The sequence below is a fragment of the Mobula hypostoma genome, chromosome 9 (assembly GCF_963921235.1).
Source record: "Mobula hypostoma chromosome 9, sMobHyp1.1, whole genome shotgun sequence".
NCBI classification, from domain to species: Eukaryota; Metazoa; Chordata; class Chondrichthyes; order Myliobatiformes; family Myliobatidae; genus Mobula; species Mobula hypostoma.
Genome location: NC_086105.1, coordinates 3,769,299 through 3,793,062, shown reverse-complemented (window position 1 = coordinate 3,793,062; position 23,764 = coordinate 3,769,299). Strand labels below are relative to the sequence as shown.

At 45.9% G+C, this 23,764-nt stretch overlaps 1 protein-coding gene across 4 annotated transcripts in view; it reads right to left on the bottom strand.

Annotated features, from left to right (window-relative positions):
• Window positions 1-14,862, bottom strand: part of fgfr1op2 (FGFR1 oncogene partner 2) — a 66,938-nt gene extending 52,076 nt beyond the window's left edge. The window contains exons 1-2 of one of the 4 annotated variants that reach the window (XM_063057610.1): window positions 14,783-14,797; window positions 727-869 (exon numbers count right to left, since the gene is read on the bottom strand). The gene's annotated coding sequence lies outside the window, so the exon portion shown is untranslated. Of the gene's footprint in view, window positions 1-726; window positions 870-11,966; window positions 11,991-13,815; window positions 13,912-14,782 lie in introns of those variants that run through there. The other 3 variants (XM_063057609.1, XM_063057608.1, XM_063057611.1) reach the window with 3 other exon arrangements.
• Between the last annotated feature and the right edge of the window lie 8,902 nt (window positions 14,863-23,764).

The following is a 23,764-nucleotide window of genomic DNA, read 5'->3' as shown; positions in this document are numbered from 1 at the left end:
AGCAACTTGTGGAGACTGCAACAAGAACTACATTGGCCAGATAAAGATGCAAACTCTCAATTCTATAAACAAACACATTGACCTCGATCCTATTTATCAGCCAATGTGGGCAAAATTCCAGAAGTTTGCCACACAACCAATCATCAGTGAGATTTCTTCCCCACATCAAAATTGAGTTTCCATAATGACCAATCAGCTAGTTGAAAGGTAAATATAGCCAGGCATTTGAAGGACACACAATTAACAGAGCACTGATGATGTCTTCTCGTATGGTGATGAAATGTTTGCGAGTAAATAGCCAAGACTGGAGAAAAACTCAATCTAACCACCAATCACCTGAGATACCCATTTTCCAAATTATTGCCAACATCACTCACATACATTGTGAAATTTGCAGTTTTGCAGCAGCACATAAAAAATTAGTAAAGGTTATAATAAAAAATATAAGTTGTGCAAAAAGAGAGGAAAACAGTGAGATAATGTTCATGGACCATCTCTTGTTTTCAAATCCATCCATTAAAGGGAGCTGAGGGGAAGTTTTTCCACACAAAGGCAGGTGAAATAGAATCTGGTCTTATCATTGTTGTATACCATGAAATTTGTTGTTTTGTGGCAGAAGGACAGAAAAAACCCTTATAAATTAAAATATATATTAAATAATGAATACACAGTATAAAAAGTGAGCAAAATAGTGACTTGATGCTGTTGTGTCATATCATCCCGTACCTGAAAGTGATTTATGTTGTTCCGTGGAGACTGCATCAATTGCTCAGTGAAGGATTTTGGTTTAGATTGGGTCCTGGCCAAGCACTGGACTGATTTAAGGCCTGAAGTTTAAATTGTGACCACAGCCTCTGGTATGGAGGAATCTTCAGAGTAACCACGATACAGGCAGAAGGAATCAGGATCAGGTTTAATATCAAAGGCACATGTTGTCAAATTTAATGTTTTGCAGCAATAAATAAAAACAGAAATGACAGTAAGAATATATATAGCATGCAATACACACACATACATACACATATAAATAGTGCAGGGAGAGTAAAATAGTGAACAAAATAGCATTGCACTAGTCCCAGTGAGGGATTGACATGGAAGCAGGAGTCTTGACTGCTGAGATTGCTATGTAAAGGAAATCCTCCACCTACTTCAGAGAAACATTTAATCAAAGACAATAATATTCTGTTGGAATTGCAGAACCCGCTTGTCACACTAATCACTCTGGGAGTTCCATTAAGTGGGCTGCGCTTCACTATTTACATTAGATCTCAAACCAGCAGCAAGTGGTTCAGAGGCAGAGAGTTCTTTTTTAATGAAGACTGGCTATACCCCCCCCCCCCCCGCAAAGAAAGGTATTCCCCATTCACACTGTATTCTCTCTCAGCTTTGAGGGACTGGTCAAAGCCTACATTTACGATGTATATGAGGGGGCATGTTTTAAAATATTTATTGAGATATAGCATGAAATAGGCCATTCAAGCTACATCACCCAGCAATCCCAATTTAATCCAAGCTTAATCACAGGACAATTTACAATGACCAACCAGCATGTCTTTGGACTGTGGGAGGAAACCAGAGCACCCAGAGGAAACCTACGCAGTCACAAGGAGACTCAAACTCCTTACAGACAGTGAACCCGGGTCTCCTGTACTGTAACCACTAACCACTACGCTACCATGCTGCCCCAAATTTTAGGCTGACCGGAGGAAACTATGGCGGTGGGGTGGGGGGGGGGGAGAATGTTAGAGGTAGTTTTATTTTCACACAGTGGTGTAAAAAACACAATGCCGGGGTGGTGGTACAGGCAGATACATTAGGGACAATTAAGAAGCTCTTAGATAAGCACATTGATGATTAAGAAATGGAGGGAAGGGTTAAATTCAATTTGGAGTGGGTTAAATGGTTCGCTGAAGTCCTGTGTTGTACTGCTCTATGTTCTACAACCAACTAGCTAGGTTGTTAAGTCAGCTACAGCTCTGTGAAGCCAGAGTGTGCACAGCTCAGAGAGGGGAAGGATAGTAGATTTATATCCCTAAAGGAGATTAGAGACAGATGGGTTTTGTGCTTTGCTGGCTTACACAACAGCTCAGGACGAAAGACACGGAACCAACTTAGCACTGATTCTACACAGACCGCTAAACTCACAGTTTCACAAAGCTTTTGTGAAAACATTTCGCCTGCTCATTGTGCATTAACCTTGTATCCACAGTGCAGTATTCTAGACTTCTTTAATTCCCCACTCTGGACTCCCACCTCTTCTCAAACAAGAAAAAATCTGCAGATGCTGGAAATCCAAGCAACACACACAAATGCTGGAGGAACTCAGCAGGCCAGGCCAGGCCTCGCCTGCCTATCATCTACCCCAGTGCCCCTCCTCCTCATTCTCCCACGGTCCACTCTATATCAGATTCCTTCCTCTCCAACCTTAAACTTTTCCACCGCTCCCCCACATACCTGGCTTCACCTATCTACTCCTCAGTTTTTTTTCCTCTACTCCTGCCGAAGGGTCTTGGCCCAAAACGCTGACTGTGCTTTTTTCCATAGATGCTGCCTAGACTGCTGAGTTCCTCCAGCATTTTGTGTGTGTTGCTCAGATTTTGAGCATCTGCAGATTTTTTCTTAATTGTCACCTATCCCCTTCCAGCTTGTTCTCCTTCCCCTCCCCCCACCTTCTTATTCTGGCATATCCTCCCTTCTTTTCCAGTCCTGAAGAGCCTACCCAAAATGTCGACTGTTTATTCATTTTCATAGACGCTGCCTGACCTGCTGACTTCTTCCAGCATTCTGTGTGTGTTGCTTTGAAACTATGTAGTAGCAGCTGCAGCAGGAAAGGCCAGCAATTGTTCGGAGAGTCTCACTTACACTGAAAGTTGACTAAGATTAAACCACATATAGTATTAATGGTAAGACTCTTGGCAGTGTGGAGGATCAGAGGGATCTTGGGGTCCGAGTCCATAGGACGCTCAAAGTAGCTGCGCAGGTTGACTCTGTGGTTAAGAAGGCATACGGTGTATTGGCCTCCAACAATCGTGGAATTGAATTTAGGAGCCGAGAAGTAATGTTGCAGCTATATAGGACCCTGGTCAGACCCCACTTGGAGTACTGTGCTCAGTTCTGGTCGCCTCACTACAGGAAGGACGTGGAAACCATAGAAAGGATGCAGTGGAGATTTACAAGGATTTTGCCTGGATTGGGGATCATGCCTTATGAAAACAGGTTGAGTGAACTCGGCCTTTTCTCCTTGGAACGACGGAGGATCAGAGGTGACCTGATAGAGGTGTACAAGATGATGAGAGGCATTGATCGTGTGGATAGTCAGAGGCTTTTTCCCAGGGCTGAAATGGTTGCCACAAGAGGACACAGGTTTAAGGTGCTGGGGTGTAGGTACAGAGGAGATGTCAGGGGTAAGTTTTTTACTCAGAGAGTGGTGAGTGTGTGGACTGGGGGGCTGGCAATGATGGTGGAGGCGGATACAATAGGGTCTTTTAAGAGATTTTTGGATAGATACATGGAGCTTAGAAAAATAGAGGGCTATGGGTAAGCCTAGTAATTTCTAAGAAAAAAAAGAAAGTTAGAAGATGGTGGGGGGGGGAGGGGTGGAGGGAGGAAGAAACACAAGGTGGTAGGTAAAACAGGGGCCGGGAGTAAAGAACTGGCAAGTTAATTAGTGAAAGAGATACACAGCTGGAGAAGGGGGATTGTAAAAGGAGAGGACGGAAGGCCATGGAAGAAAGAAAACCAGAAGCACCATCAGAGGGAGGTAATGGGCAGGTAAGAAGGTGAGAAAGGGAAAAGGGAATGGTGAGGGGGGAGGGGGGCATTACCGGAAGTTCAAGAAATTGATGTTCATGCCATCAGGTTGGAGGCTACCCAGGCAGAATATAAGGTGTTGCTCCTCCAACCTGGTGTGGCCTCATTGCAACAGTAGAGGCGGCCATGGACAGACATATTGGAATGGTAATGGGAGGTGGAATTAAAATGGGTGGCCACTGGGAGATTCTGCTTTTTCTGGTGGACAGAGCATAGATGCTTGGCGAAGCGGTCTCTCAACCTACTTTGGGTTTCACCAATACACAGGAGGAGCACAACAGGTTCACAGGTGAAGTGTCGCCTCACCTGGAAGGACTGCTTAGGGCCCTGAACGATAGTGAGGGAGGAGGTGTAGCCCTTGTTCTACCTGCAAGGACAAATGCCAGGAGGGAGATCAGCTGGCGCCAAACTATCATACCCACAACACACTAACCCTAACCTATACGTTTTTGGAATATCGATGGAAACTGCAGCACCCGGGAGAAACCCACACAGTCATGGAGAGAATGACAAATACCTTACAGATGGTGGCGGGAATTGAACCCCAAACCAGTGATTGCATGCAGCATCAAGCGATTGCGCTAACTTTTTGGATGGTGCAGCAGACTCAAAGGACTGATTAGTCTTCTGCTTTTGAACTTGTGTAACTGCTCAGTCTTGATCAATGGCTCATGCAGTGAGATGTCAGTTTAATCAGCTTAAACTTGCCCATCATCCAATGTTGGCAACCAGACACTAGCTAACAAAATCTGGCATGTGGACAGCGTAGCAAACACACAAAATGCTGGAGGAACTCAGCACATCAGGTAGTGTTTATCAGGGGAATGGACAATCCATATTTTGGGCACAGATCTTTCATTGGGACTGGAAGTACAGAGGAGAGTTAGTTGGAATGACAAAGTGGGCGGAAGGGGTAGAAACAATGGAATGGTGGGTGATAGACAAGTGATCAATGGGGATGAAATGTGAAGCTGAGAGGTAATAGGTGGAAGTGACATAGGACTGAAGGAGGAGGAATCTGATAAAAGAGGGCAATGGACCAAAGGATAGAGGGAGGGAGATGAGGAGGGGAACTTGTGAAGAAGTGTATGAGTGATGGGCAAATCAGGAGGGTTGGGGAAAGGAAGAGGTGAGGGCTGAGGGTGGGTGGTAGGGTAGAAAGGAATGAGGAGCAGAGGGGAGAAGGGTTACCAGTAGTTAAAGAAATTGATGTTCGTACCAACAAGGCAAATTATGAAGTGTTACTCCTCCTATCTGCATCTAGCTTCCCTCGATGTGGGAATGGGAAGTGGACTTAAATGGTTCAGTGAGCAGAGAGGTGGTGTTCAATCAGGAACTGGATCTCACCAATGTAGAGGAGGCCACACCGGGTGTACCTGATGCAATAAATGACTCATGGGAAGAAATGGAAGACATGGAAGGACTGTTTAGTGCCCTGGATAGTGGTGAGAAAGGAGGTGTAGTGGCAGGCGGTAACACTTCGAATGGTTGCAGGCATAGTGCCTAGAGGAAGCATTTATCCCTGCATCCTTCCAAACCATGCTCTCTTCTCACTGTCCACATGAAGACACCTTGGTGGTGGCAGGGTATTCATTAGTCTCACAGCCTGAGGTAAGAAGCTATTACCCAGTCTGACAGTCCTAGTCCTGATGTTCCTGTACCTCCTTCCTGATGGTAAGGAGTCAAAGAGATTGTGGGACGGGTGATGAGGATCCTCAACAATGCTTTGGGCCCTTCATCTGCAACATTCCCAGTAAATGTGACAAAGAGGGGGGAGGCAGACCCTGATGAACCTCTCTGCGGAGTTTGCTATCCTTTGTAGGGTCTTTTGTCCAATGCCTTGCAGCTTCTGTACCACACAATGATGCAGCTAGACAGGACAGTCTCAGTGGTGCTCCTGGAGACAGTTGTTAGAATGGGGGCAAGCAGCCTTGCACGTCTCAATCTCCTCATAAAGTGTAGGAGGTCTTGTATCCCCACATGATTAGTGTAATTGGTTTGAATCAACTGGTTATTAAATTTACAACCAACATTTAATTTAGATTGTGGACAGCATCAAATGACCATCTCTTTGTTGCAGCAACAGAATTTTGCAAAGGAAACTAGAGCATAAATATTAGCAAATAACACAAAATGTTTCACATGGAAATGGCTTGAAGATGAGATTCAAAGTGTCTTAAAGAACATGTATAGACTGTACAATACACAATAAGGAATCTTGCCAAGAATTCTTGGCAGAATCTTTCAAATTCACAAACTCTGCCACCAAAAAAGACAAAGGCTACCACCTGCTATTTCCCCAGTGTTAAATTTAATGGCCAACTGTTTTGAACTAATTACATGTTCATTCCCTAAGGTACTGTCTGGATGCCAATGTTGAACAGTGGGCAAAGTTAAGATCATTTGCTCCTCCCTTCCACAGCTCTCAAAATACATCAGCACCACTTATTATTTTTATTTAGAGAGTAGCACAGTAAGCACCAACAACCCCATGCCGTCCAAATACACACATGACCCATTAACCTATTAACCCCCATGTCTTTGGAAACTGGGAGGAAACCAGAGCACCCGGAAGGCCGTGGGATATAGGAGCAGAATTAGGCCATTTGGCCCATCCAGTCTATTCTGCTGTATGATCATAGCCGATTTATTTTTCCTCTCAACTCCATTCTCCTGACTTCTCTCCGTAACTTTTGATACTCTGACTAATCAAAAACCTACCAACCTCTGCCTTAAATATACCCAATGACTTGGCCTCCACAGCCGTCTGTGGCGATGAATTCCAGATTCATCATCCTCTAGCTAAAGAAATTCCTCATCTCTGTTCTTTTAAACGGAGGCTACAACCTTTGGTCCTAGACTCCCCCACTATAAAAATATCCTCTCCACATCTACTCTACCTAGGCTTTTAACTATTTGATAGGTTACAATGAGATCCCCTCTGCCCCACGCATCACCAGCACCAGCTACCCGCCATTAAGGACAGATATATATATATATATATATATATATATACACACACACAGAAAAGTGCCAGTAACATCATGAAGGGTCACACCCACCCTGCTCATAGACTGTTCGTCTCACTCCTGATAGGCAGCAGGCTAAGTAGCATCCACGCCAGGACCATCAGAATCAAAAACAGTTACTTTACCCGAGCAGCAAGACCGATTAACACTTCCACCCACAACCACCACTACTTTTTCATTTCCAGTCAGTCACCCTACGCACTGACACTCTTGTGCCTAGTGTCACTTTATGGGCATAGAAGCAATCTTATATTTATTGTATATATTTAATTGTGCTTTTATCTTATTACATTTTTTGTGCTACATCAGATCTGGAGTAAGAATTATTTTGTTCTCCTTTACACGTGTGTACTGGAAATGACATTAAACAATCTTCTATCTTAATACTGTAACAGTTCACTCTGGTGCTCAATTACTTGATTTCAGCTCTCTCCCTCAGACAATATGCCTCCGTCACAGTACGTAAGCAGCACAGAAACAGGCTCTTTGGTCCATCTAGTTCATGCCAAACTGTTATTCTGCCTAGTCTCATCGACCAGCACCTGGACCATAGTCCTCCATACATCTCCCGTCCATGTACCCATCCAAATTTCTCTTAAATGTTGCAATCAAACCCACACAAAGCATTTAGGTCGATACTAAAATGTCTGAAAATGTTTTACTGGTAAGTAATCACACCAATTTTAGCAGTTTTGAGGGAGGGAATCGCATTGAAACTTATTGAATATTGAAGGACCTAGATAGAATGGATGTGGAGAGGATGGTTTCTATGGTGGAGTCTAGGACCAGAGAGCACAGCCTCAGAACAGAGATGAGGAGGAACTTCTTTTGCCAGAGGGTGGTGACTCTGGAATTCATTACCATAGACAGCCGTGGAGCCCAAGTCATTGGGTATATTTAAAGCAGAGGTTGACAGGTTCTTTATTAGTCAGGATGTCAAAGGTTATGGGCAAAAAGCATGAGAATGGGATTGAGAGGAATAATAAATCAGCCACGATGGAATCAGCAGACTAGATGGCCGAATGACCTAATTCTGCTCCCATGTCTCATGGTCAAATTTGATGAAAAGCCTCCAAAGCACTCTCAGATCAGACAACCAAAAACTTTAAGAAGAAGATTGAGTAGTAAAGTACATGGACTAGTGCAAAGGAGGAATTCACAATCAGTGAGTTCAGAGAGATCTCTGAAGATCTCTCCTGGGCCCAACATATTGAAGCAGGCAATGTGAGCAGCTATAATTCACTGGGAACTTGAGGAGATTCGATATGTCACCAATGACTCAATCAAATTTCTATACATGGTCGGGAGCACTGTAATTTATAGCAATTTCTTTATATGAATTGGACTGTACTGCTGTCACAAAACAACAAATGTCATGACATATACCAGTGACAATAAACCTGATTCTGATTCACCACAGCCCCTAGAAATGTTTATGAGTCAGGAGGTGATCTCCTGTAGCAATTCTCACAAGATAATAAACAATGCGGATGCAATTCGGTGCTCATTTTAAACCCATGCACTCTACTTCTATTTTTAAATGTTACACCAATGACAAGTAGAACAAGGGGTTTACCAATGTAGTTGTGGAGAAGGCGGCTCCAACAGAGTACACATACCAGCCATTCAGTTTTGTGGAGTCAAAGAGACCATAGACGATAAGACTATAATATATAACAGCAGAGTCCGTTTGGCCCATCGTGTCTGTTCCACCATGGCTGATCCATTTTCCCTCTCAGACCCAGTCTCCTGTCTTCACCCCTTCATGAACCTAATCCAGAATCTATACTCAAAGACTTGGCCTCCACAACCATTCGTGGTAACAAATTCCACAGATTCACCACGCTCTGGCTGAAGAAATTAGACATCTCCATTCTAAAAGGATTCCCCTCTACTCTGAGACCGCATCCTCTGGTCCTAGACACTCATGCCGTAGGAAATCCTCTCCACATCCACTCTATTGAGGCCTTTCAACACTCAATATCCCACCCCCACCCTGACTTTTCACCTCTTCTCACCTACCTATCATTTCATCCTGGGTCCCCTCCTCCTTCCCTTTCTCACAGTCCAGGCTCGAAAAAGTATGCAAACCCTTGAATTTAATAACTGGTAGAACCTCCTTTAGCACCAATAACCTCCCTCAAACTTCTCCTGTAACTGCTGATCAGGCTTGCCAATGGTGAGGAGAAACTTTAGACCATTCCTCCATACAAAACTGTTTCAGTTGATAAATATTTCTGGGATACCTTGCATGAACAGCCCTCATCAGGTCATGCCACAGCATCTCAATTGGGTTAAAGTCTGGACTCCGAGTTGGCCATTCCATAAAAAGAATTTTCTTCTTTTTAAACTATTCTGCTGTTTATTTACTCTTGTGTTTCAGATTATTGTCATCCAACTTCTTTTAAGCTTCAGGTGATGGACCGCTACCCTGACATTCTCCTGTAAAATTTCTTGACACAATTTTGAATTCATTGTTCCCTCAATGATTGCAAGCTGTCCAGGCCCTGAGACAACAAAGCAGCCCCAAATCATGATGCTCCTTCCACCATGCTTCACAGATGGGATGAGGTTTTGGTGTTGGTACCCTTTTTCTGCCAAACATAGCAGTGAGCATTTCTGCCAAACAGTTCAACTTTTGTCTCATCTGTCTATGGAACATTGTCCCAGAAGTGTTGTGGAATATTCAGGTGGTCTTTTGCCAAACTTGAGATGTGCAACACTGTATTTTTTTTTTTGGCGAGCAGTGGTTTCCTGCATGGTGACCTTCCATGAACACCATCCTTGTTTAGTGTTTTACTGATAGTGGACACATGAACAGAGACTTGAGCAAGTTCCAGAGATTTCTGCAGGTCTTTTGCTGTTACCCTTGTGTTCTTTGTCACCTCCGTCAGTATTGCACGTTGTGCTCTTGGTGTGATCTTTGCAGGATGCCCACTCCTAGGGACAGTAGCAACAGTACTGAATTTCCTCTATTTGTAGACAATTTCTCTTACTTGAACTGATGAAGACTCGGGTCATTAGAAATGCTTTTGCAGCCTTTTCCAGCTTCATGTATCTCTGCAAATTCTTCCAAGGTCCTCTAAAAGTTGTTTTGACTGAGGCATGGCACACATAAATAGATCTTTCTTGAGAAGAGCAGGCTCTGCCAGTAACCCAACTTCTGTCTGTGTTTTTTTTATATAGGGCAGGGCACCTCTACAACTCACACATCCAATCTCATCTCATTGATTGACACCTGACTCCAAATAGCTTTTGTAAAAGGTATTACCCCAAAGGTTCACATACTTCTTTGAGCACAGACTATGATGCAATATTGATGAGAAGTACAATTGTTTGTGCGTTATTAGTTCAGGCAAATTGTATCTGTCTATAACTGTGACTTAGATGAAAATCATACCACATTTTAAGAGTAATTAATGCAGAATCCAGTAGATTCCAGTTAATCAGGGAAGCCACTTATTTGGGGTAATTCTTAAAGAACAAAGCTAATTGAGAAAATCTCCTTTGTTTATTTGGGACACTATGCCACTGAATTGGGGCAGCAGGCTGTTGCCAAACAGGTTCTAACTGGCGTCAATTGCGTGTGTTGTGTTCAAAACTCAGTGATTCTTGTCACTAATAGTTGGAGAGAAATAAGCCGTAAGACAATTCAGAATTGTTTTGCTCACTGTGGTTTCAAGTATTCAGGTTCGGAGATGCCAAAAGCAGCCAGGAATGGGAAGGGGTTGAGAGGGGTAGAGGGTTGGGCAATGTCAAAGAAAGGAGGTTTGCTGAGGTGGAAGCATAAAGGAGTGAGATAAGATCATCTGGCTGAGTGGTGTCACAGCAAAACCTTTGCACTCAACGTCAGTAAGACCAAAGAATTGATTGTAGACTTCAGAGGAAGTCTAGTGAACACACACCAGTCCTCATCGAGGGATCAGCAGTGGAAAGGGTGAGCAGTTTCAAGCTCCTGGGTGTCAACGTATCAATGCAATTCAAAAGAAGGCATGACAGCGGCTATACTTCATTAGGACTTTGAGGAGCATTGTCACCAAAGACACTTGCAAATTCCTGCAGATGTACCGCGGAGAGCATTCTAACTGGCTGCATCACCACATCTAGTGTGGAGGGGGTCACTGAAAAGTTGCATACCAGCCAGCTCCATCATGGACACTAACCCCCACATCGTTGATGACACCTTCAAAAGGCGGCAGCTGTCATTCAGGACGTGCCCTTTTCTCATTGCTGCCATCAAAGAGGGACAAGAGCCTGAAGACACACACTCAACATTTCAGGAACAGCTTCTTCCCCTCCACCATCAGATTTCTGAACGGACAATGAACCCACTATTTTTTTGTTCTCTTTTTGCACCACTTACTTAACTTAATTTTCTAGATATATTAGTTATTATAATTGCAAATTACAGCTTTTTATTATGTATTGCAATGTACTGCTGCTGTAAAACAACACATTTCATGACCAATGCCAGTGATATTAAACCTGATTCTGAGGTCAGTAGAGTGGAGGACAGTTCAGAGAAATGATTTGACGGGGTGATTGGTAAGGGGAATGCAGTGGGGGAGACAGGAAGAGGGTTGTTGAAAGGGACAGGGGATGTTGGGGAAAAATTGGCTTTGTTGGGGGCAGGTGCTGGAGGGATGGGAAAGGGGTGTGGTGAGATGCCAAGAGGAGAGAACGGGGGAAAGGGGTGTTGGAGAGAGAGAAGATGGGGGTCTTCAGGGATGGGGACTCTGGACCTCGCACCAATCCCTCTCTCACTACCATGGAGACCAACAACCCTCCCACTACCCCCAAGAAATATTGCTAGACATGAACCTGTCCCCACGTTTGACCGCATGGGTTTCCACCGGGTGCTACGGTTTCCTCCCACAGTCCAAAGATGTACCAGTTGGTAGGTTAATTGGTCATTGGAAATTGTTCCCTGATTAGGCTCTGGTTAAACTGGGTGATTGCTGGGCGGCAAGGCTTGGGGGGCCAGAAGGGCCCACACTGTGCTGTATGTCAATAAACTTCTAAAAACCAGCGTGGCAGTTTAAATTAACATATTATAAAAAACAATTTCAGCTGCGCGACGACAAAGGCTACGTGCACAGGAACAGTTCAGTTAGTGCGGCCACGCACCTGCACATCTTAGCGGGATCAGTGGCAAATTTTCAGTATCTCCTCTCTCATCCGGTCCCTTCTCCCCGTGCTCCCCTCCCCATTCTCCCTTCTGTCTCCGATCTCTCCTCTCTCCACCCACTTTTCCCCTCGACCCCCAATTCCTTTTCTCTACTCTCTCCCCTCAACCAATTCCTTTCCTTCCCCACAGCCCCAGTTCCATTCCTCCTCCCTCACTCCCAACTCCCAGTTCCTTTCCTCCCCTCTCTCTTCCTACCCTCGTTTCCTTTCCTCCTCCCTCACCCCCAAACCTCGCTTCCATTCCTCCCCTCTCCCCCCTCTGACCCCCGGTTCCTTTCCTCTCCTCTCTCCCTGACCCCCAATTCCTTTCCTCCCCGCTCACCCCGAACCCAGGTTCCTCTCCTCCCCTCTTTCTCCCTGACTCCCAGTTCCTTTCCTCTCCTCTCACCCCCTGACCCCAGGTTCCTCTCCTCCCCTCTTTCTCCCTGACTCCCAGTTCCTTTCCTCCCCTCTCTCTCCCAGCCCTCGTTTTCTTTCCTCCTCCCTCACCCCCCAACCCTGCTTCCATTCCTCCCCTCTCTCTCCCCCGCCTCTGACACCCGGTTCTTTCCTGCCCTCACTCCCCGACCCCCGATTCCTTTCCTCCCCTCTCTCTCTGACTCCCAGTTCCTTTACTCCTCTCTCCCCCAGACCCCCGATTCCTTTCCTCCCCTTTCTCCCTGACCCCTGGTTCCTTTCCTCCCCTCTCTCCCCGACTCCCAGTTCCTTTTTCCCCGCTCACCCCCAACCCCAGGTTCCTTTCCTCCCCTCACCTCTGATTCAAACATAAGAACATAAGAAATAGGAGCAGAAGTAGGCCATCCGGCCCATTGAGCCTGCCCCGCCATTCAATAAAATTATGGCTGATCTGTCCGTAAGCTCAGCTCCATCTACCTGCCTTTTCCCCATAACCCTTAATTCCTTTACTATGTAAAAACCTATCTAATTGTTTCTTACATATATTTAGTGAAGAAGCCTCAACTGCTTCCCTGGCCAGAGAATTCCACAGATTCACCACTCTCTGAGAAAAACAGCTTCTCCTCATCTCCGTCCTAAATCTTTTCCCCTGAATCTTGAGTCCCCTAGTTCTAGTCTCACCTACCAATGGAAACAACTTTTCTACTTCTATCTTATCTGTCCCTCTCAAAATTTTGTATGTTTCTATAAGATCCCCTCTCATTCTTCTGAACTCCAGACAGTATAGTCCCAGGTAACTCAACCTCTCCTCATAAGTTAACCCCTTCATCTCTGGAATCAACCTGGTGAACCTCCTCTGCACTGCCTCCAAAGCCAGTATATCCTTCCTCAAGTATGGAGACCAGAACTGCACACAGTACTCCAGGTGCGGCCTCACCAGTACCCTGTACAGTTGCAGCATAACCTCCCTGCTCTTGAATTCAATCCCTCTAGCAATGAAGGCCAACATTCCGTTTGCCTTCTTAATAACCTGTTGTACCTGCAAGCCAACTTTTTGCGATTCATGCACAAACACTCCCAAGTCCCTCTGCACAACAGCATGCTACAATGTTTCACCATTTAAATAATAATCTGCTCTTCTATTATTCCTTCCAAAGTGGATGATCTTGCATTTACCAACATTGTAATCCATCTGCCAGACCTTGGCCCACTCACTTAACCTATCTATATCCTTCTGCAGACTCTTCACATCCTCCGTACAATTTGCTTTTCCACTCAGTTTAGTGTCATCAGGAAATTTTGCTATGCTACGCTCAGACCCCTCTTCCAAATCATCAATGTAAATGGTAAACAGCTGCAGGCCCAGCACCAACCCCTGCGGCATCCCACTCACCACTGACTGCCAACTGGAGAAACACCCATATATACCAGCTCTGCCTTCTATCAGTTAACCAATCCACTATCCATGCCAATACACTTCCTCCGACTCCATGCATCCGTATCTTCTCTTGTGCAGCACCTTATCGAACGCCTTCCGGAAATCCAAGTATACGACATCCACCTGTTCCCCCCTATCCTTTCCTCCCCTCTCCCCCCACCGACCCCCAGTTTCTTTCCTTTCCTCTGCCCCCCCAACCCCCGGTTCCTTTCCTCCTCCTCTCTCTCCCCCGACCCCCAGTTCTTTTCCTCCTCTCTCCCCCCAACCCCCGGTTCCTTTCCTCCTCCTCTCTCTCCTCCGACCCCTGGTTCTTTTCCTCCTCTCTCCCCTGACCCCCGGTTCTTTTCCTCCTCTCTCCCCCGACCCCTGGTTCTTTTCCTCCTCTCTCCCCCCAACCCCCGGTTCCTTTCCTCCTCCTCTCTCCTCCCCCCCCCACGACCCCTGGTTCCTTTCTTCCTCTCCCCCCTGACCCCCAGTTCCTTTCTTCCTCTCCCCCCGACCCGCACTTTCTTTCTTCCTCTCCCCCCGACTCCCAGTTCCTTTCCTCCTCCCCTCTCTCCCCCCGACCCCCGGTTCTTTTCCTCCTCCCTTCTCTCCCCCCTGACCCCTGGTCCTTTCCTCCCCTCCCTCCCCGACTCCCAGTTCCTTTCCTCCCCGCTCACTCCCTGACCCCAGATTCCTTTCCTCCCCTCTCTTTCCCCGATCCCCGGTTCCTTTCCTCCTCTCTCTCCCCCGACCCCCGGTTCTTTTCCTCCTCTCTCCCCCCCGACCCCCGGTTCTTTTCCTCCTCTCTCCCCCCCGACCCCCGGTTCTTTTCCTCCTCTCTCCCCCCCGACCCCCGGTTCTTTTCCTCCTCTCTCCCCCGATCCCTTTCCTCCCCTCTCCCCCCAGACCCCCGTTTCCTTTCCACCGCCGCTCTCACCTCATCTGACCGCCGTTGCCATGAACTTCCCGGCACTCAAAGCGCCGAACGGAACGACCGGCGCCTGCGCGCAGTGCCTGCTGGGGATTGGAGTTCAATGGGTTCGCCGCTGCGAGTGCGCGATGCTCCAGCTCCAGTGATAGGGACCTCCAGAGCAGAGGGGGCGCTGTAAGGCTGACGACCACGTTCAGTATCGTTTATTTCAGCGTGAATCCTTCTGGGGAGGCTCAGGTCCTATGTAAACCAGGCTGGGAGACCAGATGGATGTTTAATGTAACCCAGTAACATTAAAATGGGAATGGAACTCACATTCCTGGAGTGCGGATCTACTAATCTGACCACTGAATTAACCTTAGTCCGATCACAGGACAAATTACAACGACCAATCGGTAGTTAGTACCAGTATGTACGATTTTAGAATGTGGGAGGAAACCAGAGTACCTGGACGGGACGAAATCTACGTGATCATGGGGAGAACGTACAAACTTCTTACAGATGGCATCGGAATTGAACTCTGAACTCTGACGCCCTGCTCTGTCATAGTTCACACCAACCATTACGCTCCTATGGCACCCACAATATGTGTTACTATGGATTTCCAGCATCTGCTGAATCTCTTGTATTTAAAATATCCTCGTCATCTTATCAAGCTGTGCTGCCACCTTCAGGGCTTGTAAGACTTGTGTACCAAGGACCTTCAGCACCACATAACGACTAATCTTTCATTGTGCATTAAATCCTCCCAATGTGTACTGTTTCTCACTCATCAGAATTAAATTCCATCTGTCACTGCTCTGCCCACCTTAACACTGATCATTTATCCATCTATCTATCTGTCTGTTTAACTATCTATCTGTCTGTCTATCTGTATCTATCCATCTATCTGTCTATATCTATCAGTCTATCTATATGTATCTCTCTGCTTGTCTGTCTATCTATGTATACCTATTTGTTTACTTATCTATCTATTTACCTGACCCCCATTTCCTTTCCTCCTCTCTCTCTCCCCCGACCCCTGGTTCCTATCATCCCCTCACTCTCTCCCAGACCCCCAGTTCCTTTCCTCCTCTTTCTCTCTCTTCCCCCCCCCAACTCCCACTTCCTTTCCTCCTCTCTCCCCCACCGACCCCCGGTTCCTTTCCTTTCCTCCCCTGTCTCTCCCCATGATTCCCAGTTCCTTTCCTCCCCACTCTCCCCCGACCCCCAGTTCCTTTCTTCCTCTTCCCCTTGACCCCTGGTTCCTTTCCTCCCCTCTCTCTCCCTGACCCGCTTCCTTTCCTCCTCTCTCTATCAGAATCAGAATGAGAATCAGGTTTAATATCACTGACATACGCCATGAAATTTGTTCTTTCACAACAGCACTACAATGCAATACATCATTTAAAAACTATAGATTGGGATAAGAAAGATATACAGTGCATTCCGGTTAATTGGGCCAACAGTTAATCAGGACATCTTATTTGGGACAACTCTTAAGGAACAAAAATTAATTGAGAAAATAGCTGGGATTCCCCCATTTATTTGGGACACTATGCTGCTTAACTGGGACAGCTGACTGTTGCCAAACAGTTTCTATCCAGTGTCAGTCACATGAACTTGTGTGGTCATTAGAAACTACACCATGCTCAAAGCAAACAGTTTTTAAATAGCGTCAGTCGTATGTATTTGTATTCAAAAAGCAGTGATTTTTGTCACTGATAGTTGGTGAGAAATAAGCAGTAAGATAATTTGCTCACTGTGAGTTCAAGTTTTCAGGCTTGGAGATGCCAGAAATGGCCAGGAGTGAAAATTGGTGACTTCACTACTTCAACACATTAGTAACTATGAGGAATTTGAAGGTATCGATAATCATCTTGAATGTTATAATGAATATGAAGATTTGAAGGATGCAATTGTTGAGAGCATTGTATGAAGGCAGTCCATTATCCGCACGGGTGTCTGCGCTAATTTTGCATCCTGTGGAAGAGTCTCAGCCTGAAACATCGACTGTGCTCTTTGCCATAGAAGCTGCCTGGCCTGTCGAGTTCCTCCAGCCCTTTGTGTGTGTTACTCGGATTTCCAGCATCTGCATTAATTTTGTTCAGTTACAGTCAATTAAAAAGCATGGTTGTCCGTCATTTCCAACAATGACAGTGAAACTATGAGGGAGAATTGACAATGTGGAAAAGCCACTGCAGGGGAGCCGTTCTATTCTCTTAACGTTGACAGTCCGTGTAAGGGAAATCATCACAAACTGGGTTCTCCTTGGCTGCAGCAGATGACCATAACTTCTCCTGTGCCTTGTCGTGCCTTTGTTCTGCTTGAACTGCTTTTTTTGGATGTTAGATTTTGCTGGCGATCTCATCTATCCAGTCTGCCATTGTTGGCTTTGCATGCTAGGACAGTCATATCCCTATCTCAGTGGGGTATGGGGCCCATTGGCTACCCTCACCTGGTTTAACCCGCCTGTTCAAAGTGTTGTTCCGGGGTGTGGCTGCTGTCACATGCAAACGGCTACTTGGAGCCACAGGTGAGAACCGAGTGTCCGGTGGGGACCCAGGGTGAGTGAGTCACCCTGGAATGGACAGGGAAAGCCCCTTCACCAGTGGTGCTGGACACCCCATACACAGCAGCGTACACAGGATGAATTCCTCCATCAATAAATTATAGGAACGAATACACAGTTTTATAGTGCTGTAATAGCATTTGTATAGTTCCAGTTGCTCTCTATTTCATTTAAGTACATAATTTGTTACTCAGTTAAATAGTAGTTTGTCTTTTTTAACCATTGTCATGAAACGTCAGCCAATTGGGCCAAAATGTACTGGTTCTGATGTATCCCAATTAACCGCAAACCACTATATACAGTAAATATAAAAATTAAATTAAATAATAGTGCAAAAAGAAAAACATCAAACTGAGATACTGCTCATGAGTTCACTGTATCTCCAGTAATCTGATGGCAGTGGGGAAGAAGCTGTTCCTAAAATGTTTTATTTATTTACGGTATTTATCTATCTATCTCTCTCTACCAATCTATCTCTTATTAAAATCTTTATTTTATTTTAAAATTATTATCCTGTATCCCATTGCTGCCCTTCTGTAGAAGGAGTGGCACAATAAGATAGTGCTTCACAGTGCCAGCAACCCAGGTTCAATTCCCACTGCTGTCTATAAGGAGTATGTATGTTCTTCCAGCAACTGTATGGCTTCCCTCCCAAAGTCCGTAGACAGACATCTTGGGTTAGTAAGTTGTGGACACGCTATGTTGACACTGAAAGCATAGTGACACTTGCTGGCAGCCCCAAGCACATCCCACAGATAGACTTTTCCTTGGGATTTGCTCCCGAAGCCTTCCCCGTGAGTGGGTATAGTCGTAAGTCAGCAGAGGCTTGAGCTCAGAGTTTTCCTGCTCTTAGATGAGCTACCAACCACGGTTGACGAGTCCCATTTGTTCCTTTTCCTGTCAGTAGAAACAGTTCTGCCGGGTTTAGTTGTCAGGGGCTATTTGAGACGCATGTCGTTGGGATCATTTAGTCATAGTCATAGTCATACTTTATTGATCCGGGGGGAAATTGGTTTTCATTACAGTTGCACCATAAATAATTAATAGTAATAAAACCATAAATAATTAAATAGTAATATGTAAATTATTCCAGGAAATAAGTCCAGGACCAGTCTATTGGCTCAGGGTGTCTGACCCTCCAAGGGAGGAGTTGTAAAGTTTGATGGCCATAGGCAGGAATGACTTCCTATGACGCTCTGTGTTGCATCTCGGTGGAATGAGTCTCTGGCTGAATGTACTCCTGTGCCCACCCAGTACATTATGTAGAGGATGGGAGACATTGACCAAGATGGCATGCAACTTGGACAGCATCCTCTTTTCAGACACCACCGTCAGAGAGTCCAGATCCATCCCCACAACATCACTGGCCTTACGAATGAGTTTGTTGATTCTGTTGGTGTCTGCTACCCTCAACCTGCTGCCCCAGCACACAACAGCAAACATGATAGCACTGGCCACCACAGACTCGTAGAACATCCTCAGCATCGTCCGGCAGATGTTAAAGGACCTCAGTCTCCTCAGGAAATAGAGACGGCTCTGACCCTTCTTGTAGACAGCCTCAGTGTTCTTTGACCAGTCCAGTTTATTGTCAATTCGTACCCCCAGGTATTTGTAATCCTCCACCATGTCCACACTGACCCCACTGGATGGAAACAGGGGTCACCGGTACCTTAGCTCTCCTCAGGTCTACCACCAGCTTCTTAGTCTTTTTCACATTAACTGCAGATAATTCTGCTCACACCATGTGACAAAGTTTCCTACCGTAGCCCTGTACTCAGCCTCATCTCCCTTGCTGATGCATCCAACTATGGCAGGGTCATCAGAAAACTTCTGAAGGTGACAAGATGGGTAGTGGGAGCTCATTCTCACTACAGCCCCGTTATGACAACTTTAAGAGAAAAGACCCCATCTGTGCTGCTCATGGTCATTGCTCCGTCTAAGGTGTGTGCCTGTGTGCGTGCACTCACCTTAGCTACTAGTGCACAGAAGGTTGTCACCCCCTACCTCATTGGCATGTTGAGTATATTTCACGATCGTACACAATCACATTTCCTTTTCCAGTTTCTGATGCAGACAGTGTTGACAAAGTGGAGTCTGCGATAATTTGTCTGCAGATTTTAGAACTGGCCTATTTATATAGTTTTTATTGACTAAATTATTTAGTCAATTTGTCGAATTCTAAAGAGGCAAAGGGCGTGAAGTGTGAAGGAATTGCTAATTCGTTTAAAGCGGTATGGCTTATTATCCTTAGAACAGCTTCAGGTTTACTTCCGCTTGAATACTCAGAGCGCGCATGTTGTTGTCACTGGGCAAAGATTTGACAGCACGAGGTTTTTGTGCACACTGGTCATTACAAATTACAGGGAAGAGTGCTCATCATTCTGTACAGCTGAATTAAGGTCACCCCTCACCATCTAGGGAATAAAGCTCTAACTTGTCTCACCTTTTCCCGTAGCACAGCCCCTCAACTCCTTCCAGCATCCTTGTAAATCTTTTCTGCACACTCCGCGAGTCCACTGGGGAAGTCCTAGCCCCAGTGCCGTCAAATCCACCAGTGTGCCGGAGGCTGGAGGCCAAAGACGGCCTGCCTGGGGGTGAATGACTGTATGTGTGTGGGTGGGTAGGTGGGTGAGTGGGAGGAAAGGGGCTTGTTTCGCTGTTGTTGTTTTGTTACTTGTGTTCTATATTGTTCGGCCAAGCATTGTGGGGACGCTATGTTGGCGCTGAAATGTGTGGCGACGCCTGCAGGCTTCCCCCAGCACATCATTAGACTGTGTTGACTGTTAACGCAAACAACACATTTCACTGTAAGTTTTGATGTTACGTGATAAATAAATGCATCTGAATCACTTCCCAGTTTAGTAACACTGCTGAGACGTGGGCCAAATGCAGGAAGATGGGACTATCTCACATAGGCATCCTGGTCAGCATGAGATGGGTCAAAAGTTCCCAGGTTGTATAACTCTATGACCCTATGGTAACACTGGCGTGTTGAACAGTCACTTGTGGCATTCGGGCTGTGACATCATGTCTATTTACAAATGGCGAGACTTCAAAGTCAAAATATATTTATTATCAAAGTACATATATGTCACCATTAACAACTCTGAGATTAATTTTACTTACAGGCAATTACAAGAAAATAAAGATATACAATAGATATTTTGAATTGAATTGACTTTATTACTTACATCCTTCATATACATGAGAAGTGAAAATCTTTACATTACGTCTCCATCTAAATGTGCAATGTACAATTTATAGTAATTTGTAATAAATAGTACATAGAACAAGACAGTATAACATAGAAATACAATTGTATCAGCGTGAGTTAATCAGTCTGATGGCCTGGTGGAAGAAGCTGTCCCGGAGCCTGTTGGTCTGGTTTTTATGCTGCTGTACCATTTCCCAGATGGTAGCAGCTGGAATAGATTGTGGTTGGGGTGACTCGGGTCTCCAATGATCCTTCAGGCCCCTCTTACACTCCTGTCTTTGTAAATGTCCTGAATAGTGGGAAGTTCACAACTACAGATGCACTGGGCTGTCCACACCACTCTGTGCAGAGCCCTGCGATTGAGGGAAGTACAGTTCCCATACCAGGCAGTGATGCAGCCAGTCAGGATGCTCTCAGTTGTGCCCCTGTAGAAAGTTCTTAGGATCTGGGGGCCCATACCAAACTTCCTCAACCGTCTGAGGTGAAAGACGCTGTTGTACACACAGCTGGTGTGTACAGACCACGTGAGATCCTCGGTGATGTGTATGCTGAGGAACTTAAAGCTGTTCACTCTCTCAACCCCAGATCCATTGATGTCAGTAGGGATTAGCCCATCTCCATTCCTCCTGTCATCCACAACCAGCTCCTTTGTTTTTGCGAAGTTGAGGGAGAGGTTGTTTTCTTCACACCACTGTGTCGAGGTGATGACTTCTTCTTTGTAGGCTGCCTCATTATTATTTGAGATTAGGCCAATCAGTGTAATGTCGTCAGCAAATTTAATTAGCAAATTAGAGCTGTGGGTGATGACACAGTCATGGGTATACAGAGTGTAAAGGAGGGGCTTAGTACACAGCCCTGAGGAGCACCTGTGTTGAGAGTCAGAGGGGTGGAGGTGAAGGAGCCCACTCTTGCCACCTGCCGGTGATCTGACAGGAAATCCAGGATCCAGCTGCACAAGGCAGGGGGAAGGCCGAGGTCTTTGAGTTTCTTGTTGAGCCTGGATGGAATTATGGTGTTGAATGCTGAACTGCAGTCCAAGAACAGCATTCTCACATAAGTACCTTTCTTCGCCAGATGCGTAAGGACGGTGTCTATTGCGTCATCTGTCGATCGGATGTGTCGGTCGGTGATTTGTAGGGATCCAGTGTGGGTGGCAGCAAGCTGCAGATGTAGTCTTGACCAGCCTCTCAAAGCATTTGATTATTATTGAGGTGAGTGCGACAGGACACCAGTCGTTCAGATATGTTACCTTGGTCTTTTTAGGTACCGGAACAATGGTGGATATTTTGAAGCAGGAGGGCTCTACAAATTATACTCAAACGAAGTCTGACAAACAACTAATGCACAGAAGAAGAAAGTCATGCAATTACAGTAATATATGAAGAATGTTGAGAAGATGAGTTGTAGAGTCCTTGAAAGTGAGTCTATAGGTCGTGCAATCCATTCAGAGTTGAGGTGAGTGAAGTTATCCATTCTGGCTCAGGAGCCTGATGGTTGTAGGGTAATAACTGTTCCTGAGCTGATAGTGTGGAACCTAAGGCTCCTCGACCTCCTGCCTGATAGTCAAAGTGGGATAAGAGCATGCCCTGAGTGGAGGAGGTCCTTGATGATGTGCTCAATAGTGAGGAGGGATTTGCCTGTGGTGGACTGGGCTGTATCCATCACCTTTTGTAAAAAATGTATTTAATTTATGTTTTTCGAGTAAATGTTACTCATCTGATGTCATGTGCTGTCAGCCTTGCTCCTGCTGACACCTCCCAACCTGAACACGCCGACATCTGTCAGCCTCCACCCAGCTGACAGGATTCACCTGCCACTCATTCCAGACTTGTCACCGGCAGCCTATTTAACCCCGGTTCTCACCCACAGACCCTGTTCACTCATCGAACAAAGTGACCACAACCAGTTGCTCCGAACTTTCCCTCTCACTGCCTAAAGTTTAACTTGTTGCCTGTTGTGTTGAGTTTCTCTTCTCCCTTGTTTTGTGGCCCCTTGTGGCTTGGTATTTTGTTGTTTATTGTTAAGGTTATCATTTATCGCTGAATCATTTCCTCTGCTCTGCTTTTGGGTCAAGCCTCCTCTACATTCCCTGACAGATGCACCACAGCAGAAATATACTTGTACATAAGGCAGTAAACTCAATTTGAGATTTGATATACTGGTGTAAAGAGCACTGTCATCAGAAGAGGGCACCAGACAGGAGAGGAGGCGGACTGACCCAGAGAAGTTCGGCCTATCCACCAGGGTGGTTCCCAGTGGAAGTCCATTGGCAAGGATGCTCTCCCCTTGCACATTGGGACCTGGGTGCAGTGTGCCGTGTAGAGCAGTGCCCTATAACAAGCTTTTAAGTTTGTCCACGGATCTCCCAGCTACTGTCACTCTGCGGGCTGGAGGAGACCATATACCATATCTATGTGGAGTGTATGAGGCTGCAACCCCTGTTTGAATTCATGAGGTGGGCTACTCCTCACCTTCTGGCTGCATTCAAGAACAGTGTATTGAGGATGTTACCATAACGAACCTCATCTGGCTGAGGGCAAATCAGACGCTATGGTTTACTGCAGAGGTCAGTGCCAGGCGGCGGGATTGTGATGCTGTCTTTGGATCAGAGGATGCAACAACTCTCAGGGAAGCAGGAATTGTGCTTTACAGCTCCATCAAGGAGGTAAAATGGGAGGATTCTCAGAGAATTTACAGTCACTTCTGCGATACCAGAGGCACAAAGCGCATGTGGCAGGGAATTCAGAGGATTACAGACTACAGGTCTACCCTGCGCGTCAGTAACCAAGTCGCCTCACTCCCCGACAGGCTGACTGTCTTTTGTGCCTGGTTTGGTGCGCAGAACAAAGTGCTGGTGAGGAAGGTACCCCTCTCCCCTGGGGAGCAGACACTCCGTCTGGCTGAAGCTGAGCTGAGGAAAACCCTGGTCAGAGTCAACCCACACAAAGCTGTGGGCTCGATAACATACCAGGTGGGTTCTAAAGACTGCGCAGCCCAGCTGACGGAAGTGATGACAGAAATACGTAACATCTCTCTGGAACAATCCACTGTCCCCTCGGATTTCAAAGCAGCAACATCATTCCAGTGCCATAGAAGACGACAGTAACCTGCCTAAATGACTATCGTCCAGTAGCATTAACATCAAATGCTTTGAGCAGCTGGTCATGGAGCACATTAAAGCCTTTCTCCCGGTTACACTGGACCCTTTCCAGTTCGCTTATCA